We start from the raw sequence: 18,736 nt of genomic DNA, 5'->3' as shown, positions 1-18,736 counted from the left end.
TCCGGTCGCAGCAGCACTCCCAGGGTGTTTGCGCGCCGTAGCAGCAGTTGGTATCAGCCTCACTCAGAGTGAAGGAATAGTGATGGGACACCCAGTAACAGTCATGGTCCCTCACTCAGTTGAGATACTTTTGACCCGCTCCCGAACGCAGCACATGACTGGAGCAAGACTCACAAGGTATGAAACGATAATTCTGGGCTCACCGAATGTGCAGCTGAAAAGGTGCACTACGTTGAATCCAGCAACCTTGCTTCCTGGAGAAAATGTCGAAATTGAGAACGCTGAAGACGTCGAGCATGACTGCCTTCAGGTGACTGAATTTTGCACAAAACCCCGACCGGACATTAGGGATACTAAACTTGATGAAAATGACCAAATTCTTTTTGTTGATGGTTCATGTCTAAGAGACGGGATGGGGATTTTGAAAGCAGGATATGCTGTATGCACTGTAACAGGTGTCTTGGAAGCGGGATGGCTTCAAGGAGTCTATTCTGCACAAGTAGCAGAACTTGTAGCCCTTACCAGAGCATGTCAACTGTCTGCATTGATGAAAGTCACCATTTACACTGATAGCCAATACGGGTTTGGGATTGTGCATGACTTTGGACAACTATGGTCACAGAGAGGTTTCCTGACTTCTTCAGGGTCCCCAGTGAAGAACGGGGAAAGAATAAGGGAATTGTTACATGCCATTCAAGTACCAGCTGAAGTTGCAGTGGTAAAGTGCAGTGCTCACACGAAAGGACAGGACTATGTTTCTCTGGGAAATGCATATGCGGATCAAGTCGCAAGATTTTGTGCCTTGAACTGTATATTACTGAGAGATGAATGGAACTCAATAAGTGAGCCAGAACTCGAACCAGCTGAAGCATTTGCCTTGAAGGTCGTAGATACAATAGAGGAACTAAAAGCACTACAGAATAATGTCAGGGAGGATGAAAGAGATTCCTGGATTAAATCACAATGTATAAAGAGACAAGACGAGTTATGGGTTTCACATGAGGGAAAATTTGTTTTGCCAAATAGTCTCTTATCACAGCTTGCGCGGTTCTATCATGGGCAAGCCCACCTAGGGAGAGATGCCATGATAAGATTGTTCAAAACTGATTGGTTTAACCCCAGATTTCGTCAAGCTGCAGAAGCAGTTTGCCATCGATCTGTCACTTGCCAGCAGATGAACCCAGGAAAGGGAACAGTTGTGAACGCGAGCCACATTGGTAGGGCAAGCAGTCCTTTTAGTCGTATGCAGATGGACTTCATTGAGATGCCTGTGCATGGAGGTCTGAAATATGTGTTGGTGATTGTGTGCATTTTTAGTCACTGGATTGAGGCATACCCCACACGTAGAAATGACAGCCTTACAGTTGCCAAGCTATTATTGAGAGAGTTGATACCACGTTTCGGATTCCCGATCTCTTTAGAATCAGATAGGGGAAGTCACTTCAACAACGAGGTGATAAAGTTACTTTGCGAAGCGCTGAACATTGAGCAGAAACTGCATTGTAGCTATCGCCCTGAAGCATCAGGACTGGTGGAGCAGATGAATGGTACACTGAAATCAAGAATGGCGAAAATATGTGCATCAACAAATTTGAAATGGCCTGACGCATTGCCCTTAGTGCTAATGTCAATGAGAAACACTCCTGATAGAAAAACTGGATTGTCTCCGCACGCAATTCTCATGGGCAGGGCTATGAGACTTCCTGCAGTTCCCGCAAACGCGCTTTTGAATATTACAGATGATATGGTGTTAGACTACTGCAAAGGTCTGGCTGACGTGGTTCGCTCTTTCTCTCACCAGGTGGAAGCAACCACCTTGCCACCGATCCAAGGTCCAGGACACGCACTGAAAGCAGGTGACTGGGTCGTGGTAAAGAAGCACGTGAGAAAATCGTGTCTGGAACCCCGTTGGAAAGGCCCTTTCCAAGTGATCCTGACGACAACTACCGCTGTGAAGTGTGCGGGGGTTCCCAACTGGATTCACGCCAGTCACACAAAGAAGGTGCTGTGTCCCACAGATGAGGAAGTTGAAGCGCTGAAATTGCCAGTGCCTGATAAAACAGTGCCGAGTGCTGAGACAGAACAAAAGCGAACTGAAAGCGAACAAGCAGCAGCAGGAGAAAAAGAGATATTATTGGAGAACGAAGAGTCCGACTCACTTGGGGAAGACCAAGGAGAAAGTTCAGACAGCGACGAAGAAGCTGCAGGTGACAAAGAGCCTGAAGCAGCTGAGGGTAGCAAAAAGCCTGAAGCAGCTGAAGGTGACAAAGAACCTGAAGCAGCTGAAAGTGATACTGAGCCTGACAAAAGTAACGGTGACGAAGGGCTCGAAAAAGGTGAAAAAGCAGGAGAGCCTGATCAGAAGGGGGCTTTCCCAGAAACAGACGATACAGAAAAAGAAAAAGAGAACGTGATCGATTCCCCTGAAGGAGGGGACAAGGCAGAGCAGAACGAAAAAGTTCAAACCTCTACAGAAAAGGTCGCAGGTCCATCAAATGGACACGGTGCAAAGAGGAGACTAAGTATATCACCAGTAAAACAAAGGTCTGGAGAAGGATTGAACGATGGAGAAAGGCCAAAAGTAAAAGAGAAAAGGAAAGAAGTGTCTGTCGTGGTACCAACCTCGAGTGAAGAAAAAGACTTGACAAAAGAGGAAAGTACCAGCGAGGCAGAATCGAAAAGAGAAGCAAAATTGAAAAGGAAAAGGATACCGAACAGAAGGTATTCCGGTCCTGAATGGGCATATGCAGTCAATGACGATTGGACTGACGAGTTTGTATCTCTAAGCATCGAGAACGAAGAAGAGGAAGAGATAACAATAGAAAAGAAAAGTTTCATGGACAGTGTTGATTGAAGGGGTGATAAATGATATCGCTTGCTACAATATAACGTGAAACAAACAACCAGCTGAGACATTTGCTAAACCGACAAAGACTGAGTTATTGCCGAATTGAGACAAATGCAGCTAACCGATAAGTGACTGGCCTCTTGAAGAAGACGGTGTGAACATTGCGCTCGCTCAGCTTTGTAACTAAATTGCTAAATAATTTTCAATTATAAGTGCTTCTAGCTCTCTGATTCTATACAGATCATGACGCAAAACAATAGAAAGAAATATTGTAAATATGTGTGTATAGGCTTGGTAGTTACATGTGTACTAATAATAATGGCAATTGTGCTTGGAATGCATGGAAAGGGTGAAAATGAGACTATTGAGGCTTCTACTATTGCTCCTGTTACTGTCACTGAACTAACCGCATTGAAAAGGCTAGCACTGGATGAGAGACTCTTGCATGAAAGGAAAGAGCTTTCGTATAATGTTTTCTATCGCTTACTAACAGAATATGTTGAGACAATGGATGCGAAAGATTGTTATGTATGTACCCAGATACCGACATCAGTGAAGGAAGGGGTGACATATCACCACATGCCTCTTACATACGGGATTACATGTAGTATAGTAATGTCTAGGTTTTATGGTCAAACTAACATACAGTATTTTTACTCAAATTATGATGTTACCTTTGCTTATGTTCCTATAATAGCACAGCTAAGCCAGACTGCAAAGGATTGGGATGCAAAAATTATGAGGGAATTTTTCGAGCCAATGCTACCTTTTGAAACGGCTCACGCTCATAGGGAAAATCTTACCTGTTCACTCTCTGCAGTAGAAATAAGCTTTTTAGATCGCACAGATGATAGAAGGGCTCAAATGAAGGCGAAATTAGAAAAGGAGTTACATAAGAGGACTTCAGTAGATAATTATGATTTTGCTGCAATAAAGACACAGGGGAAAATTGCTTTAGATGCTTGGCATGTAGGGAAGTTTTGTATATATCGAGGTGAATCTTATTATGACAACATTTTTGTAGGGGCGAGTGAATGTAAACACACGTTTATCTTTAAGGCCAAATGGACATTCATGATGGACGGACTTGACCCTGTCATTCCAGGGGTATATTACATTTGTGGGTATAACGCCTATTATCGTCTTCCAAAGGGATGGTGGGGAAGATGTTATTTGGGTATAGTGTTCCCAAAGGTTTATCAACTGGATGACCTATCGATGATTCAAAAGACATCTGGATCCCATCGTATCCAGAAAAGAGAGACCGCAGCTGCTGTGGTAGGTGATATATTTGGAGCCATGATTCCTTCATTGGGAGTTGTGCTGAATTCCATCAAGATAAGAAAGTTGTCTACTATAGTGGATAACATGTTGACAAAGTTTTCAGGTGCTATACTCCTGATAGATGCTGAACTTGCAGCGGAAAGAGCTATGACTCTTCAAAATAGGCTTGCTTTAGACATTCTTTTAGCAAAGGATGGTGGTGTTTGCAAAATGCTTGGTGCAAGACACTGTTGTACCTATATACCTGACAATAGTGTGAAAATTAAAACTATGCTTGCTAATCTAACAAAAGAAAGTGCAGATTTGAAGGAACTGAATGAACCAGGAGTGTGGGAGAAGGTTGGAAAAGGACTTGCTTCAGTGGGACATTGTATTGGGGGAATTTGGAATGGAATATTGTTAAAAATAATAGAGGGAATTTTAATAGTGATAAGATGTGTATTTGGAATTTGGGGAATAAAAAGGGGAATAATAATGATTATGGAAAGAATTAAAAGAAGAAAGGAGGAGAAAATTATGAAAAGAATGGCAGAAGAATACAAAGCACAAACTAGGGGAACTAAAAGGAAAAGGGAACTGACAGAATTTTAATGGAATAAAATTTGTGGGGTAAATTTGTGTGATGACAAGTAGTCATCAGAGGGGGGATTGATGAAGCAGAAAATGAAGGTTTTGATTTATTAACGCATAAACGTAGTATGAAATAATCATGTGTGACATTAACCGAACTAATAAAGATTGTACGGGGACAAAATGTGCCCTCAGAGTAGTTTGCCAACATTTATACGCGTGCTTTATATAACGTGGTGTATTAACATTGCACTAATCCGACATAATCATAAACGTGTGCTACGATTTGCTTGTTTGAAATGCGTTAGCTTAGCATTACTTTAGAGGAGGCTTTGGCCTAGTGGCCTGGTCTCACGGTTTAGATGTTCGTATTTTTCAATGTTCTATTAAACGTGTATTTCTGCTTGAAGCTGTACTTTTCCACAGAAACTGTTCACATGCTTATCTTAAAGTTTCGTGCCAGCCTGGCATATTTTCTCTTTAATTCAAGGTCGACTTGCAGGTGCGGACAATGGAGGCTCTGAAAGTGAGCTAATTGGGAGACAATGTTGCGATTTGCGTACCCATCTCCAAGGATAATGTATGCTTAAGTAAAAGCTTGAGAACTGTCGTTTTTGATTGGACAATTTGAAGCTAACCTATGAACCCTCCAATGGAGACCCTACTGGATTCGAACTGTTGTCTATAAAACCCAGGTGCACAAGAAGAAATTTAGCCATTACCAGCTCGATACCCGCCATTTTGCAGACTTCGTAGCTATTATGGCCCACTTTGCTGCGACGCCATTTTGAGAGACTTTGATGCTTTCTCTAGTCGAGAGAAAGAGACTTTAATGATTCTTGCCCTAGAGACTTTAACTTTGATTTGTCCCCTTGCATGAAGTAGTAGTCTTAATTTGCCGCCGTGAGGCGATTGCCCCGTTCACCCTTGCCCCTTTGTCCCGTCCCATGCTGATCAAGAAACGGTACCTGTGAGACGAAGACTTCCTTGTATGCTGATCGTAATTGGTAAATATGAAAGGAAATTGTAAAATTGCATTGTGTTCCTTTTAGGTAACCAACTGCTGATTTTTTTTGATAAGATCCCTAGATAGGAGTTTTCTAAATTTATGTTGCTAGATTGTTTTTGCATGAAGTCCCACATGCCGATTCTAATTTGAGGTTAGATGAGGATTCCACATGTTGCACGATGCAATTTGAGATCTTGTTATGCTGACTAAATGTACGCAATTAGCCCATTACGGATTATCGTATTAGTGCTTTGCATTGCCATTATCGAATGCCTTGTGATTCAAATGCTACATAGATTACACTTGTTTCGACGATATGGACAGCTATTAATGTTCATTTATGTTTATCATTTGGTGTTGAGACACATCTATATCGTGCTAGCTTTGTTAATATAGGGAAATAAATTCACTAACTTTGCAATAAACTGGTGTGGTTATTCCTGGCTGAAAGGTCAGGGTTCGCCGAAATGTATTCTGGATTAATCATTAAGTGTTATGTTGATCAAGGTATTGCTTATGTACGTTATTGATTGTTGATTTGATGCGATTGATCGATTAAGAGTACAGAGAGTTCCCACTTAGTCAAAAGATTCATCGGCCTAAAGAGCGTCCGAACACAGGTAAATTGTTACTACGGTTCGCTCTATCAGGGTTGCCACATGCTCAGTACCCAAAAACGATTCCCTGTTTGGTAGCAAAAATTGTCCCGATGGATAGCTGTCCAAAGTCAAGTATTCCTTATAGCTTGTGGCCTAGTCAAGTCCTTTGCTTTCAGCATCCAACAGGAGAATACAGACTGCCAAATGACAAGGCCATCGCTCTGACTGGGCTAGTATTAAGGCGCAGTAATACTATTATAACATATGGTGCTATTTTTCCAAAATTTCAGAATCTGTGGGTCAAAATTGGGGATAACATGGTAATATCATATGGTTTCCCATTTTCGAGATGCAAAATTTGTAATATTGCTGTTTTCCCTGCACATATTTTGCTAAGGGTCCCAGTCCCAGAGGAACAAAATCTGGAACGTCTCTGGGTGATAGATGGCGGCATTCACGTTATGGTAATTGCTGATTTAGGCGACCAGCATTGTGCTAGCTGTCTCCGTGTCTTCCACCAAATGTTATGGCTTCTCCCCTCCTGTTCTTTCAAATTTGTTTTTGGTGGCATTGAGAATGTGCACTTTACCATCATTAGCGAGTGGTACAGCGACTGTGCTCTTTCCTTTAAAAATTTCAATATCGCTTACACTCAATTGGCACATTTAACTAACTTACATATTCCCTAGAAACAGCGGATCAATGTGTACCCCAGACCTGTAAGTTATGTGTTACTAGTGGGCCTACAGTACCTGTTGTGCCACTCACTTAAGTAAAGAAGCATTCTTAAGTAAAGAAACATTTTTCCAGGTCTAAACCTCCCTTTTTAATACACATATGTTGCCCCTATGGTAGGCCCTACGCAGTTTATAGGGCAGGGCACACTGTATTTTGAAGGCAGGACATGTGTTTTTTAACTTTTACATGTCCTGGTAGGGAAAAGCTCCCAATTTCATTTTTCACTACAGTGAGGCCTACCTCTCCTATAGGATAACTTCGGGTTACCTTTTTACATTCAATAAGTGTTAATATATGGATGGGAACAAGTAGAAATGTCATGATTACACTCAAAATAATTACAATTTAAAATTCACTTTGATGATAAAGTCGAATTTTAAGTCACATTTCTGAAAACGCCACTTTTAGAAAGTTGGCATTTTCTGGTTCTAACCTTTTGGTGCCTGCACCCTGTGAATTGACTGTGAATAATTGGCAGTTGGCCTTTGTGTTTTGCTCTCAGACAGTGAGACAAATGGGGATAGGTGCTGGTACTATGGGTTGGACGGAACAGTTCTCTGTCCCACTTGTAATAAAAAGTGCTGTCTACAGCACACTCCCAAATAAATTTGACATTAACTTTTGTCATCCTAATCTACTTGGAGCCTGGGCAGGGGAAGGAAAGGAATTTCCAGTGCCACATGGGAGGATAGCCTAGAAGTTTCTGCCACTTTAAAGGATGGCACCAAGAATACATATTGGACTTTCGGACCAAGTCTTCAGTACACTCCTGTACCTTCAGTGGACTGCCCCGTCACTTGAGGCCTGCCTTGCTGCTTAATCCCTAGACTACCAGAGTGACTCCAAGGGCTAACTGGCGGATCACCTGTGTGAGCTAATGGGACATAATAAGCTCCAGAGACCTTGAAATCTGCACCTGGCTTCTGTGAGGAGTCCTGACTTCCTATGTGGTGCCGATCAGTTCTTGACCCTTGGAAGCAACGCTGGAGGAGCTAAATGTGCACCTCCAGCCTAAACCTGAAATTTGGGGCTTAGAAAAAGTTCCCCAGAAAAGAGGTCTGAGAACCAACAGGAGACGGGGGCCTAACTGCTCGCCATTCCTTCTGAAGTGCATCGTTGGTCGACCTGACTTCTCAGTAGTTCTCACTGAATTAATCTCTAAAGCAGCAAATCCTGTTCAGCAGGACCTTTCAGAAAGGGTATCTGCCTCCTGGAGCCTTCGTCAGCTATATTCATCACACTGAAGATTTTTGACTTCTAAAAAAGTCCCAAGGTAGAAATTTTCAACACATCTTTGACCAGTTGCTCCCCGAAGGCAACCCTTCTTCCTCGGATACCAACGGCTGCCTTGCCACGCTAAACTTTACCTTCTCAGGAACTTTTCTTCAAAATTTCTTCCAAGACCAGGCCAAATCCAACTCATGTAGTTGAACTGTACTCTATTGCGTTTGGCCTCAATATTTGACTTTGCCCTGGTCTTGCACCACCAAATACTGCTGTTGGTGCGTTGACCTTTGAGGAGCTATTTTGCTCTCAAATAGATTTGTGAAGGAGCCCTAACTGTAGCGTATGCAAAAACATTATGCTAGTGTGAAGTAAGAATATATGCAACATAAATTGTCACAATTTGCAAAGTCGTCCTAAGGACAATATCATATGTTATCTGTACACTGTTAAAAGTGTATTTATTTATTTATTTATTTAGGGCCAGATGTAGCAACTGACGAATTTGCGAGTTGCAAAGTGCTAGTCCATGCGACTCGCAATTTGCAACTCGCAAATTCGTATGCAGTACGGTGTCTCAGACACCGACTGCAACTCGCTATGGGGTCGCAATGACCCACCTCATGAATATTCATGAGGTGGGTCGCAAATTGCAGCCCCATAGCGAGTATAGGCACTCGCTAACATGGAGGCCTGCTGACGTCAGCAGACCTCCATGTTCGCGACCTGCTTTTAAATAAAGCAGTTTTTTTTTTTGAAGTGTAGTCCGTTTTCCTGACAGGAAAACGAGCTGCACTGCAAAAAAACCGAAACCTTTTGTTTCGGTATTTTTTCAGGGCAGGGAGTGGTGCCTTGGACCACTCCCTGCCCTGAAAAAATATTTTTGGGTCCATTCACAAACTGGAAGGGGTCCCATAGGGACCCCTTCCAATTTGCGAGTGGGTTACCATCCACTTGAAGTGGATGGTAACTGCCAGTCCATTTGCGACCGCGTACGCGGTCGCAAATGGAATTGCATCCCACTGCGAGTCGCAAATAGGAAGGGAACACCCCTTCCTATTTGCAAGTCGGAAATGCATTTTGCGAGTCGGAGCCGACTCGCAAAATGCATTTCTGAATAGCAAAGTGGCTTTTGCGCCTCGCAAACGGCGATTTTAGCAGTTTGCGAGGCGCAAACACTTTGCTACTTCTGGCCCTTAGTTCTTGCTTGGTTAATTAAAACCGTTGCAAGGAGCAACATTGTACCATAAAACTAACAACGTTTCAAATGTAGATCAATAGAAAAGAAAAAAAATGCATCATTGGAGTTAAGCGACCATGTTAAGATACGCAGAACTTGGGCCCATATTTATACTTTTTTAGCACCGCATTTGCGTCATTTTTTTAAGCAAAAGTGGCACAAACTTGCAAAATACAATTGTATTTTGTAAGTTTGCGCCATTTTTGTATCAAAAAGCGGCGCAAATGCTCCGCTAAAAAAGTATAAATATTGGCCTTGATACGTACTAAATTACATAAGTATTAATATTACGTAAGGCCCTAGCAGACCATAAAGTGTTAGTGTGCAGGCCTTGTTTTCTTTTAAAACATAAAGAGTGTGAATATCTTCCTCCCTAGAGTGAACTAAAGACAATCAGCCGGCATTCTATAGGTTCATTTTGCAGGAAGTATTGGTCCTGAGGCAGGGCGGTCTGTATTAAGCTGTACAGGACTTGATGTAGAAGTTGGTATGGACAATACTGCTGAGTTAGTGCCTGCTCTTCAGTTGTGCAAAATTGCACCCCTGGAAGAACCAGTCTGTACTTGATCATGCAGACCATAATGTAGTTACTGGTGTAATCAATTATGTCAATTTAGTAGAGATCACTAAAAGACTGTATAGTGCCAATGTATTAGGAACTTTATGATTCAAACAAAAAAATGTTAATGCTTATGTTTGCAACCTTAAGCTTTATGTGATCCCCTTTTTGTTTCTTTTCCACTAGTTTAGAAACTTTACCAAATGACAATCTAGTTCCAAGTCCTCTACAGAGAAAAATACCTTGACCGCCTGGCATCACTCACGAATGCCTCTCGCAATGAAGAAAGGGCAGGGAACAGTGATCAGGTATGCAGATAAAACGCTGCAGGTCTTCTCTAGCTTGGCCGCACAACCTGCACGCTCTTACGACTGGGCTTCGTTTCCGTGGTGGAAGATGCAAGGGCGAGGGTAGTACACCATGACAGTACCGCAGCTATTTCTCTTTCACTGACTGGGTGAATCCCATCTGCAGGTAGGATTGTGGTGCGGCCTTGATGTAGCTATGGATAGGAAACCAGCCCTGAGATCTTCTTGCAAGTGGTGCCTTGTCCCATCAAGGAGGCTTGTTTCATCATTTTGTTGATTAGCCGTTAGTAGCATTGATGGGAGGCAGCTGCCTCCCATAGATTTTCAGCGCCTAGGATGGATCCTGGAGGAAATTTCTTGCTGGACCCTGGAAGATAATTTGGCCCAAAAGTTGGCATTCAAAGTGCCCGGCAGGATTAAAAAAATAGAAATAGGTTACCCACAGAGCAGTTGCACATAGCTAAAAGCCAAAGACTGGGGGGGTGATTCTGACCGCGGCGGACGGCGGTCGCCGCCCGCCAAGCGGTTCCCGCCGAAAGACCGCTCCGCGGTCAAAAGACCGCAGCGGTCATTCTGGCTTTCCCACTGGGCTGGCGGGCGACCGCCGAAAGTCCGCCCGCCAGCCCAGCGGGAAACACCCTTCCCACGAGGAAGCCGGCTCAGAATGGAGCCGGCGGAGTGGGAAGGTGCGACGGGTGCAGTTGCACCCGTCACGAATTTCAGTGTCTGCAAAGCAGACACTGAAATTCTTTGTGGGGCCCTGTTACGGGGGCCCCTGCAGTGCCCATGCCATTGGCATGGGCACTGCAGGGGCCCCACGACACCCCATACCGCCATCCTGTTCATGGCGGGTGAACCGCCAGGAACAGGATGGCGGTATGGGCTGTCAGAATCCCCATGGCGGTGCAGCAAGCTGCGCCGCCATGGCGGATTCCCATGGGCAGCGGAAAGTCGGCGGTACACCGCCGGCTTTCCGCTTCTGGCCGCGGCTGTACCGCTGCGGTCAGAATGCCCGGCGGAGCACCGCCAGCCTGTTGGCGGTGCTACCGCCAACCTCCGCCATGGCGGTAATTACCGCCAGGGTCAGAATGACCCCCTGTGTGCTCTGCCCAAGTCCTTGTCAATGGCCAAACGCAATGGGTTACGCTAATACCGGGGCTTGGGCTTGGCCTGTGATCAACCTCTGATACTTTTTACTGAAGGCCTTGTGCAGAGGTTATGTCAACGCAAGAACTGTGTGTAGGTGCTGGGATGCACCTTAGCCTAATGACACAAGGGTGAGCACATTTGGCTAAATGTCAGGTTCTCCATTCAATCCGTCTTGAGCATCACTGCTAGCCTTGCACACTGTACACCCAAGGGCACGCCTAACACCTAACCAAATGGCAGGAGCACTCCGTATTGCGCTTCACACCAGGCACTGCACCAAAACCCGAGGACATGGAATTAGGTGTAGGACCAGACCGAATGCTGTATCCTGCAGTCAACTGCTATACATGTCTGAAGGCGGTGCTTAGTCAGTTTTGTCGACATGGGGGCATGGCACAGGTCACAGGGCAGGGCCAGCACCCAATCAATTCTGAGCATGACTGAAAGCCATAGGCAGAAAGCCATGTTCACACAGGTTTCATACAGAGCATGGCCTGCGACCAGGCCCTTTGTCCTACTCAAGGGTTAGTTCCGTGCCACTGGATGTAGATATTGCACAGTTGGTTGCTACTGCATTCAGTCTCTGCTGCATTTGACTGAGGCTGTGCACTGTGCCATGGGGCACAGGACAGTGCACATTTGGTAATGGCCACATGGAGGCTGGGTGCAGCATATCATAAAACAACTCAATGGAAACTATTAAGTGTAGGCTAGGGGTACTTTCAATTATAAAAATATAAAAAAATCTAAGAAATTGCTCTAAAACCATAGTTGAACTGCTATTTTTGTTGCAAAGTAAGACTTAAAGAGCAATAGCGTTTTCCTGATATGGTAAGCAACACGAACCAGAACTCACGTCCCTGATAATCTGCTTATCACCTTACATGTGATCTCACTAATGTGTCACAACAACCACTTTCTTTGCCAACAATAACAGTGAACATGCCAGTCTAAATGATGGGAGGATTTAAGGAAACATCGGAAGGTGTGAAAACTGCCTACTCCCTCCCTACAAACGAAGGCAAAAGAGGACAAAGGGTATGTTGTTTGAAACAGTGTATGGGAGGCAGATGTTAATGGGTATTTGCATAATTTGGAATAAGAATATATGGAACAAATGTTTTACTAACACTGTTATCTTAAGCAAATACATGGGAGGAGACATAATATCCTTGCATCATTCAGGGATGGCAAACACAATGGGGCATATTTACAAACGTCTTGTGCCTACTTGCGCCACCCTGGTGTAATTTGTTTACACTAAGGAGGCGTTAAGGAGGTGCAACCGTGTGCCATGTTTACAATGTGGTGCAATGCATGCATTGCACCACTTTGTAACCCCTTACACCACATTACACCTGCATCAGGTATAATATATTCAAGGGGGCGTTCTGATGCAGGGAAGCCCAAAAAAATGGCGCAGTAAAATTCCAAGATTTCACTGTACCATTTTTTCCGTCAAGTGACGCTCCAAAAATAAACTATGGGACTCCCTGGGCTTTGCTGGACGAGCGTCACAATTTATGGCACTAATCCAGCAAAGAGCCACAGTAGCGTCATAAATGATGATGCTGTTGTACTAAAGTGTGCCATGGTGCGCTGCTTAGTAAATACAGTGCAACCACGGTTATGTTAGGGGGGTGCAGGGCGACACAAGAAAAGTGGCGCATCAGAGCTGATGCGCCACTTTCTTGTAAATATGTCTCAATATTTCTAACCCACCCAGCTGGTCCAACCTTCCCCCAACTCATTAACATTTACACATTAATGCATGGAGTCTTTCTTTTTGAGAAACAGGTCACAGTTTATTAACTTCAATCACAGGCATTAATCACTAATAAGAACAATAAATCATGAGTGGACAGGCATACATCACTGATAAGAACCACAAATCATGAAGACATAAATCATTGATAAACACATAAATCACTGTCACTGCTCACGGACGGTACATTATTTGTCGCTGAACATTTAACTGTACACTGGAAGTGAAGCTCTTTTGGGCTGAACATCTCCTATGTTGATCACGCTTTGTCTGGGCTGCAAGTGCCATGTCTGCTTTGTGGCTAAACCCTTGCTTCCTTGTCCCCTCCAAAGTCCCTGCTGTTAGGCATCCCTAGGTTCACCAGTATAGCACCCTTATCCTTCATTAGGCTCTCCTACATCCCTTGGGTGCGCTTGATACCAGTTGATGCTGCTGCCTACACCCTACTAAATCAAAAAAGCTTATGACTGTGATGCCTAGACTCAGGTTTTGGTGATTGGGGCAGCTTCTAGGGTGTGAATGAGGCTGCTGCCTTGCTCTTGGGTTTTCCTTTTGGCTTTCCCTGTTGGGTTGTCCCCTTCCTGCGCCTGGCCACTTTTAAACATGCTGCCAAATCCTGCAACTGACATTTCGTGCACTTTACTGGGTACTGAGATCATAGCGGTGGGGGCGGTTGGCTTCATCCTGTCCTCATCCCTTTTGACTTTGACCTCCCTTCCCTCAAGACCGCTCGCCGTGGTAGTGGTGGTGGGAAGGGTCCCCATCCTTGGGCTTATACTTGCCTTATTTGTGCTGACCTTGCTTGGTTTGTCCCTACCCCCTCTGCTGCTTTAGGTTCAGCCTCTAAGAGCCTGCTGCGCCAGCAATGCCTGCTCTCATTCTAAATGCAATGTATTTTTCCCCTTGGGTAAAGTCAGTCTACTTGACAGGTTTGGATAAGTTGTGTATTTCTGCTCTGACCCATAATAGTTGATTTTAATTGAACGTGATATGTCAAATTTCTATCACTTTTGAAATTGACACCTGAAATTCTATTACTAAGAACCAATGGAATAGTTTTAGTAAACTATATTTTAGCATGTCAGGCTGACAACAGACTGCCAAGTCAGCAGAGGGTATGACCTACGTTCGTAGGGAAGTGAACCACCTGGTCTATTTAGAGAAAGGGTACGGCCTACGTTCATAGGGAAGTGGACCACCTGCTCTATTTAGAGATCTCTGCTTGACAGGTGGTTATTTCTAAAGTCTTCTCCACAACCAGCAACCTGATAGATTTTGACAAATGGTTTCCAGGTTTATTGAACCCCCTTAACAAAGGGACAGGTTTTGTTATGTTGGGTATATTTGTAAAACGCATTATTACCTGCAAGGGTATCCTGGTGCTGAATGAGTTAGCGATAGATCCCTCAGCCAAAAGTGGCTGGATCAATCACAAATATTAGCATTGTTGAAAAAGTGTAGCATGTGCCTGAGGTTGATGTGAACCCCAATATGAAGTGATGTGATGTAAATTATGGTAAAGGGCATGAAGAATGGAAAGTCCTCTGGCTTTAACCTCACAGTTTCTGCTTGTTTTTTTGCCTTTTTTAGGTCTCACCTGCTCAGTGCTTGTGCTGTGTTTGTGAAATCTTGTGTAATTAAAAAAAATATTAAAAGTGACTTACAGCCCACGCCTACTTACTATTTGTAGGTCTGCTTGTCACTCTGTTTTCCTAGCTTTTTATTGGGTGAAGCACTCTGTTTCATGGTGGTTTCTTGTGCTTTCTGGTTTCTTTTAGTGTGTTTTTCATTTCAGGAGAGCCTGGGCCACGTACTCCTCCTTCTTAGGTTTTTATACTCTTTCATTGATCTACATTTTTTTTTGTCTTGAAGCTCATTTGTTACCTGCATGTTATTTGTACAGCTGTCTTGTTTTCACTGTTTGCATTCTTTTAAACGTTTTATTTGGATTCTTTTTTCCATTCAGCTTTCCTGGTGACTACAGCGCTGCTTATTTTTGGAACACTTTTTTATTTTTTTAATTTCATCATGTGTATGGACTTTTTTTATTTCTTCTGGTGTGCAGGCTTCATTATCTTTGTTTCTTCTTATTATGTACAGAGTTGATTATTGTTTCTCAAACTCGCTCACAGAATTTCTTATTTGGATTATTTTGAATATTAAGGCCCAGATTTAAGAAGGCCTAGAGCCATTCTAATGACACATTAGCATCATTTTCGTTATGCTAATGTGGCGTTAGATGGCAAAAAATGCTGTGCCATATTTACAAAGTGGTGCAATGCATGCACTGTGCAACTTTGTAACCCTTTGCGCCACATTATGCTTGCGCCAGGCATAATGTATTAAAAGGGGGACGTTCCCCCATTAGGGAACTGCCAAAATTGCACAGTGGAAACTAAGAGATGCCACTGCATCATTGTTTGCGGCTACTTTTAAAACCTGAGCAGAGCAGACGTTAAAAGGGGGCACACCATTGCTTTCAATGGGCCCCTATGTACTGTGCAGGATGAGCTCCAAAATGTGGGTGCTAATTCTACACAGTACATCAATAGCGTCAAAAATTTATGTGTAAAAATATTAAATACAGCGCACACATGGTGGCGGTAAGGGGCGCTAAGGAGCGCAAGAAAAGTGGTGCAGCATTGGATGCAGCACCACTTTTGTTAAATCTGGGCCTAAGTGTCTCTAATGAAGCACATTTTTATGCTTACAAAGACAGCGCATGCACCTGCTATACTGCTCACAGAATTCAGTGTTGATTCTTAACAGTTGCTATTTTTAATTAATCCTTAATTTTGAACACCACGATTTATGAATATCAAATACACGTCGTTTTGTTTCTTTGCAGACAGAAAATATTTGTTTGCAAGCACCGCACCGCATGCATCTGTACTGCACAAATCATTTAAAGAGGAAAACATTTCCCCATTTCCTATTAATGCATTGGATTGTAATTAATTAAGCAACTGCACAGTACTTGTGCTGCACAGACTTTTAGCCGGAATTCCTTAATTTACTATTGCATTTCTTTGTATAAAGACCATATAATTGTTTGAAAGCAGGCATGGAAATGTCTTGTGCCAAACAATTCGAAACAGAAGCATTTATCTTTTGTCTTACCCATTTTAAACATAACCACCGGCTGAGCTAATGGTTTTATACATCTACTGTGTGTCAGAACAGTGCCAGGAGACTTTCAATAGAAAAAATAAATATTTAGGCATTTACCAGACGCGCTGCGCCTGTTGACATTGTGTGCCTTTATTTCTATGTGCAACTAATGTTTGTTACCTTATATGCTTAAATATTTTTGGTCTTCACACTCTGTGGCCACATTAGTAATTACTCTGACTAATTGGGCAATTGCACACAGAGCACGAACATTTTAAAGAATTTTAATCTACCATCACTATGGTGATCTTGGGCAGCTCACAGTGTTTATGGTTCATTCACCAGATTTCTCCTATGCTAAGTCTATTGGCTTTTTCAATGTGTTTTTATGTCGCACAGCAGTTGAGCTGCTGTGCAACATGGCTTAAAAAAGTGCTATGACGAGGCCAGCATTTTCTGTGCCATTGCACTGTGTTTTTTACTTTGAGCCAGGTTGCACAGCAGCTCAACTGTTTTGCAATGTGTAAAACCGTTGACAAAGTCAATAGAATTTGCATGGGCGAAACCTATTGGCTCTACCAATGCTTGTTTTACTATGCCCTTTCTTGCTGGCACTGGCAACTCTTCCTCTCTTGAAAGCTCTATCTGTTTTTTGTGCATTTATGCCCACCCTCCTTCTTGCACTTTCGTATTCCCTCCTTATCCACCTTTCTGTCCCCAGTCCGAACAAGGTGAGTTGGCCTGAACTAATCCTAACCTTATCCATAAAATATAATTGTTTTTTCTCCCTTTATGCTGCCTCTATAAGTGTCTAAAATGCATTTGTGCTGAGTGGATGACCTTATGGTGTCCATTACCTGGAGGTATTCTCTCAGGAGTCGCCAACATTGTAATTTGCAAATAAATGCTGCAAGTAACAGCTCAGGGTTATTCATGCTACATGTTTTTGTAGGAGACCACCTAAACCGCAAAGGGCTATTCAAAGAACACTATACCACATGGGGGGTGGTCGCCCAGACATCAGAATTTTCTGTTATGTGTCAGAGAGGCATTGGAGCTCTGCTTCCTAGGTTCTAAGGCACATATTTATACTTTTTTAGTGCTGCATTTGCGTCGTTTTTTGACGCAAAATCGGCGCACATGTACAAAATACAATTGTATTTTGCCAGTTTGCGCTGCTTTTGCATCAAAAAACGACACAAATGAGGGGCTTAAAAAGCATAAATATGGGCCTAAGTAACCTAGCTTCTAGACCACATGCCCTACAGGACTTATCTCTGCATATAGCCAGATTTTTACAACATCTCCCTGCCATTCATAACACAAGATTCACACATTTTAAATAGCAGTATCAATTCTAATGATTACTTTTCTCTTGTTAAAGAGCCTATATATAAAGCAGTCACGAAGTGCAGCAAGTCATCTTGCTGTGCTGCACTGGGTTTCAGAGACAGGGTAGGAATACGCCATATTTAAGGCAATATGGCACATTCCTGCCTTTTCCTCTGCGCTGGTTCCTCTTTGGCAGCCTAGCTCAAAGCAGACACCCTTACACCATGGTTACATTACACGCAGCATGGTATTTGTGCAGGAAGGGACAACTTTCTGCACAAAAACTATCCTAAGAGGCATACTTCTTTTTCTATTTAGAAAGAGGAAGTAACAAGGAGAAGTAAAGATATTTCCCCCGTTAGACCTCTCCTGGGAAGACATATCTTTTTGGCGCATTCCCCAGTTTACCAGTTCTGGTAAATCTGGGAATGCGTCACAAACCATGGGAGTTTTTGTGGAAACACCACACAAGGAAACACCACACAACACCAATGGAACAACTTCCTTAGATTTATGGAGCCACTCAAGGTCACTCAAAGTGACCTTGTGTGGCTCCATAAATCTGTCTAAAAGTTTGCGTTGCTCTGGCACCAGGTTGCATGGTGCAAGAGCAACGCAAACCAGCTCGTAAATAGGCTCCTCAGTGTCTAATGCTGAGTAAGCATGTTTGTAAGTGCTCCCATTTTTAGGGGACTGATGATGAAGAAGATAAAGTTACTTGCCTAAGATCACACGGTTTAGTCACGTGTCTCTGGAAGTCCATGTCAGAACGGATATCTATACATTCCACAGTAATTAAAAAGCCACTAAACCACACAGAATGACAGATTTCCAAAATACAGCCATGATAAAGCTGATGCCTGAGTTATGAGTAAATAGGTGGATCAGATGAACATGCCGGCCTTCATGACCCTCGATAAATCTGTTGTGCGTGTGATTAAACTGTGAGATAGACTTTTAGAGGGCATATTTGTGAAAGGCTTTCACTGGCGTGGCGCCA

The sequence above is a fragment of the Pleurodeles waltl genome, chromosome 7 (assembly GCF_031143425.1).
Source record: "Pleurodeles waltl isolate 20211129_DDA chromosome 7, aPleWal1.hap1.20221129, whole genome shotgun sequence".
NCBI lineage: Eukaryota > Metazoa > Chordata > Amphibia > Caudata > Salamandridae > Pleurodeles > Pleurodeles waltl.
Note: the sequence above shows the minus strand (reverse complement) of the source record.